At 42.5% G+C, this 6,000-nt stretch overlaps 1 protein-coding gene across 2 annotated transcripts in view; it reads left to right on the top strand.

Moving 5' to 3' along the window:
- The first annotated feature begins 303 nt into the window (after nucleotides 1-303).
- Nucleotides 304-6,000, top strand: part of CPT1A (carnitine palmitoyltransferase 1A) — a 117,416-nt gene continuing 111,719 nt past the window's right edge. For both annotated transcript variants that reach the window (XM_075325300.1, XM_075325299.1), the window contains exon 1: nucleotides 304-391. The gene's annotated coding sequence lies outside the window, so the exon portion shown is untranslated. The remainder of the gene's footprint in view (nucleotides 392-6,000) is intronic.

The raw sequence follows: 6,000 nt of genomic DNA, 5'->3' as shown, positions 1-6,000 counted from the left end.
TGGTTTGTGACACCCACTTTATCTAAAACCGGTCCTGCTAATATATGTAGTAAGTGTCAGTGTGTGGCAGATATATGGAGCACTATGGCACAGGCTTGAATGCACCTGTCTATACAGCCGCACAGCTTTTCTACAAGCAAAAGGCACATTGATGTCTTGTGCACATTCCCTACATTTGATGTGAGTTTGAATGAGCTTCTTCCCCAGCTGCCAGGACGCCTCTGTCTGCATAGCTTGTACCAGGAAACAATGCTCACTCCTCCCTCTGGTAGGAAGGCGCTGGGCTGGGCTGGATAGGGCTGACTTTCCATTCTGTTAGGGTTGCAGGGGAGAGAGGCTGGAGATTTGCAGAGCTCCAGGCTGCAGCTTGTCAAGAGCTAAGCAAAGACAGGTAAATATAAAGCTTATATTCATTGGATTATTAGACGCTTCCTCCAGACGAGGCCCTGAGTGCGTAACCCTATATGCAGATGGAACTTTATACAGTGTCAACATGATATATATGCTGCACGCAGGGATGAATGTAGTCACCGAGCTGGTGTCAGTGCAGTGTACCATTCATTCAGGGCCTCTGCTGGGAGACGTGTGCTTCTAGATACATCCATTGCTTTATCATTCATTCTCTGATGAGGTTTATCACCTGCTGTCTTATGGTATATGATAATGCAGATATTACCATTATTTATTTTTAGAGCACCATTGATTCCAGGGTTCTGTATATGTGAAAAGGCTTAGATGCTATAGATTATATATATATATATATATATATATAATGACGGAGGAGAGAGGACGTGCCCTTGTCAGTTTACAATCTCACCACTGATTTATACGTGACTCAATCATATGCTTACCAATGTAACCAATTCTGCCTCTATAGAATTTGCAGCAGATTGTTGCATTTGTATTATTAACCAGCCAGTTTAAAACCTAAAGATTCCAGTTTATATCAACAGCGTGTGTGCGTATGTATATATTTTATATATATATATATATATATATATATATATATATATATATATATAAGAAAGATATGTATGTAAAGTGCTGTGGAATTAATAGCCTATATAAATGAATAAAATTATTATTATATATTGGCCTGCAAACATTGCTACATTTGCTCATTATTTGCATAGTCGGTTGATACATTGTAATGGCAACTTTAAAGCAATGCAAGAAGCGCCGATACATAAAATCTAATTGCAGAATAACAAGGAAAATGGGCTTAATCGTCCTCTGCAAGAAAAGAAAACCCTGTTCTCCTCCATGATTGCTCATTCATGCTCCTCCGCTGTCGGCAGCATGTTCTGCAGAGCTGTGACCTTTTACCTAGTTTTTGTGAAGCAGCAGTCATGTGGTTCCATGGCAGTTTTGGGGGTTGGGAGTGATGACGTCTCCGGAGGGGGCGGGGATGGCTATAGGAGTAGGCTATGCTGCTGATTGTGCCCTTGACTAAAAAGGGAATTTGTAAATGGTATAAGAAGGTTGTATGGATGCCCGGGATAATCTGCATGCTGTCCATCGGAGAGAGCATATCCTATATGTGCAGCTATCCCCTATGATGTTGCTACATTGTAGTCGTGATCTGCCCTTTTGCTTTTTCTAAGGAAGCGCAGATATATTTTTAATTATCCCAACTGCAAGGTTATTTAGTGAAGGATCAGATTGACCCTCCCCTATATAAAATAATTAAAAAACACACATATAGCAATTTACTATTTTTTTTTCTTCATTGTTGATGGAAAAATTAAAAACAACCTTTTTGTATTTAGTGAACGGCGCAGACTTTCTATCTGCAAGTAGAGAGAATGTACGTAAAGTACCGGTACTAACATATCACATGGGAGGGTTAATAATTGGACTGTGGGGCATAGGACTCAGTCTTGGTCCATTCGCTCCTCCTTGGAGAATATTAGAGCCATCTTTCTTCACATTCCCACATTGTCAGTTCCTTAGCAACATTTATAGCAAAATTACTTTAATCAAATAGCCATTTCCCCATCTAGCTGGTGTAGAAGTTGCCAATGCTGACAGTGGGGTCTCGTACATAGCAGAGCGCTGATCTGAGACCCCCCATATCCATGCTCGTGGCTTTGATGGAGTGGATGGGAATTTTGACACTAAACCAGCACGTGTCAGCCTGGCTTAAGGTTGAAGACTTGTCTTTTTCTGATTACCTGTAACATGATACTTGTCATTTCTGTATTTTTTTTTTCCAATCTACACACCTCAAATTCCATTTTGAGATGGTGGCATTAATAAACATTGCACACAGTGTTCTGAAAATGATGCAAAAGTGACAGACCATAATGATCCTTGGGTAGCAGACACTTCAGAAGTGCAACCCTCCCCTTGGACGGTCAGCTGATATTGGCAGGCTCGGCCAGCTGTCATCTATTGTGTATGGAGTCCTTAAAGGGCTATTCCCATCTCCAAGATCCTATCCCAATATGTAGTAATAGTAATAATAATATTAGCAAATGCCTCCAATTAGAAATATAGAATAGTTCTTCTGAATCACCTGTTTTTCAGGACATTGCAGAACCTTAGGTATCCATGGTTACGACCACTAGCAGCTAACTATGACTAGATGCATGGTCGTAACCATGGATACCTAAGGTCCTGCATAGGAGGTAAGTGACAGTGAATCAGAAGAACTGTACTACATTTCCAGTTGGAGATATTTGCTAATATTACCGTATTATTATTACACCTACTACATATTGATAGGATCTTATAGATGGGGAAAAAAAGAAGATATACCAAAAAATGGGATCACCAACACAATATTAGAATCGTAGAAAAATATTTTTATTATTATTACTGAAAAAGTGTGGACAGATCACAGCGCCAGGAAAAACAAGGGCACACATACAAACAGTTCAAAACATTTAAAAAGCCGAAAATGGCATGGTTCCCCAACACGCCAACCTCCAATGTATGAATACAGAAATATACCGTATAGAGTACCTCTTATATGAAATATAAACAATGACCCTCTATATGGTAAAGCTGGTACATATAAAAGCACTGGTATGTGAATAACTTGCTTCACAGAACGGGACGAGGGGGGGTTTATGCGGTAAATACAGGTCACATATGACACCATGCACGACATGTAATCATTAGAGACAAAATAATTTTGTACATTAGTAGACCTGTAAACCCCACGCCGGGTACCAGAAATATTGAGTCAAGGTAGAATAAGTAGTGTGGACGTCCACAAAAATGGCTAATATATATCATGAAGCAAGGATAATACATATAATTACCATTCAATGCATGTCAAGCCTGGGGTACATCAAGTGTGAATATATACACCTGGGTCATCTAGTCCATAGCACTAACCTGTCAGTGGTTATGCCATGGAGCGATGACAAGCTAGAGGACCAGCCCCAAGTAACCAGTGCAAGGTCAACAAACCCACGCTAGGGAGATGCAAAATCCAAGCAGGGATGTAAAAAACCTGCAGGATGACATACTCACACCTAGCACGGCGCAACAATACCAGGGGGAGGCAAAGAGGAGGTACAAGAAGTGGAGGCAGGAGGCGTGCGATCTCACGCGTATCGCCACTGGCATGTGGCTTCCTCAGGGGAGAGAGAGTGTACACTCTCTCTCCCCTGAGGAAGCCACACGTCAGTGGCGATAGTGGTGGTTTTATATGTACCAGCTTTACCATATAGAGGGTCATTGTTTATATTCCATATAAGAGGTACTCTATATATTTCTGTATTCATACATTGGAGGTTGGCGTGTTGGGGAACCATGCCATTTTCGGCTTTTTAAATGTTTTTAACGGTTTGTATGTGTGCCCTTGTTTTCCCTGGGGCTGTGATCTGTCCACACTTTTTCAGTAATAATAATAAAAATATTTTTGTACGATTCTAATATTGTGTTGGTGATCCCATTTTTTGGTATATATTCTTTTTTTGTATGGTTACTTTTATATATCAGGAGATCCCAACGGGTGGTGCCCTTTCATCATTTATGCTGATCTTATAGATGGGATTAACCCTTTAAGGTTAAATACCCACCTAACTTAAAGATGTGGTTCACCCCTTTTTATTACTGACCACAGGCTGTGACAAGCGGAGAAACGCCATCCACAGCCCAGTCACTCAGGAAGACGGGCTGGCCGCGGTGATGTCAGGTCAGCAGGGAGTTGACGGGACATCATCGGACATCAGAGGTCACAGAGCCCGGGGGTCACATGAAGGCGGTGAGTGGTCCGCAATAGCACCTCTCACAGGCACTATTGTCAACACAAGGTACTTGAGAGAAACCTTGTTTCTCAACATAATATTGATGTGGCCAGTGATGAAAAGGGCTGAACCACCTCTTTTAAACACTTAAAAACTCATTTTTTTTCTTTTTTTTTTTTTTCTTTGTGTGTGCAAATTGTCTGCTGCATTTAATAGTTTAAGCAAAGGAGATGTTTCCAGTGTGTTATATCCTTTTTTTCATGGATACAGCATGTCCTACTTATTGCTTATAGGGCTGCTCACATGTCCGTGTTTTTACATGGATCATGTGTTTGTGTCAACTACACGGAGGGAGACATGTCTCTTTTTTTTTTTTTTCTATCAGTACATATGACAAGGGCTACTGCAATTCTATGGATCCGTGAAAAGCACACGAATGGAGACGTTTTGTAATTTATTCAGTTAATGATCCATCTGTAAAAAATACTGATGAGACTGATGGTAAATATAGACACCTGGACCATATGCTGATGACCCACTGATCCAAAACACTGGTACCGGTACCATATATTAATGGACATGTGAAGGAGGCCTTAAAGGGAACTTGTCATGTGGAAAAACGCTATTAACCTGCACATATTGAGTTAATTTACATGTTAACACCGTTTCAAAGATGCCCGTCGCCTGTACATTGAGCTGCTGTAAGAAGGAAATTAAATTAATTCACTCCTTCAGTGTTCAGGTTTCAGTCATGTGGGCGGCGTCTGCATGGGTTCACTCAATGCTCTGTGTATGGAGAGTGGTGGCTGTAATGGGGCCTCTTGCACTGACTGACAGCAGGGTCTAAGGCACAGTGGCTGTCAGTCAGTGTGGGGGGCGGTTACAGCTGTTGATCTCCATAGACAGAGCGTTGACTGAACCTGCGCTGCTGCCGCCCCTGTGACTGAAACTGGTACGCTGCCAGGAGGAATAAAGTTAATTTCCTCCTAGCAGCGGTGTTCAATGTGCAGGCGCCAGACAGGATTCAAATGCTATTAACCTGCAGATTAACCCCATATCTGCAGGGTAAGTGTTTTTACAGTTGAAAGTTTCCCTTTAAACTTGTTGACCAACCACCATACTGATTTTGCTTTCTACCATGCACTAGGAAAATAACAACATTCATCTCTTTGGTTGCCATGGGCATAAAATCCAGCCATGATGTTCATCTTTTATGTCCATATATGTGGACATGGCCTTTTCTCCCCCACCCCAATTCAAGCATTAGACTAAAGGTGGTGTCACACACAGCGACAACGACGTCGCTGCTAAGTCACCATTTTCTATTACGTAGCAGCGACGTCCCATCGCTGTTGCTGTGTGTGAGAGATCCAGCAACGACCTGGCCCCTGCTGTGAGGTTGCTGGTCGTTGCTGAATGTCCTGCTTCATTTTTTGGACGTTGCTCTCCCGCTGTGACGCACACATCGCTGTGTGTGACAGCAAGAGAGCGACGAACTGAAGCGAGCAGGGAGACGGCTTCTGGCAGCCTGCGGTAAGCTGTAACCAAGGTAAACATCGGGTAACCAAGTGAAGTGCTTTGCTGGTTACCCGATATTTACCTTAGTTACTAGCGTCCGCCGCTCTCAGGCTGCCAGTGCCTGCTCCCTGCTCCCCCTGCACGCGTAGCCACAGTACACATCGGGTAAATAAGCAAAGGTTTGCTTATTAACCCGATGTGTACTCTGGCTAGGAGTGCAGGGAGCCAGCGGTAAGCGGTGTGTGCTGGTAACCAAGGTAAATATCGGGTAACCAGCGAA

Source organism: Anomaloglossus baeobatrachus, chromosome 10, assembly GCF_048569485.1.
Source record: "Anomaloglossus baeobatrachus isolate aAnoBae1 chromosome 10, aAnoBae1.hap1, whole genome shotgun sequence".
NCBI lineage: Eukaryota > Metazoa > Chordata > Amphibia > Anura > Aromobatidae > Anomaloglossus > Anomaloglossus baeobatrachus.
The sequence above is the reverse complement of the archived record's forward strand: the minus strand, read 5'-3'. Positions and strand labels throughout refer to the sequence as shown.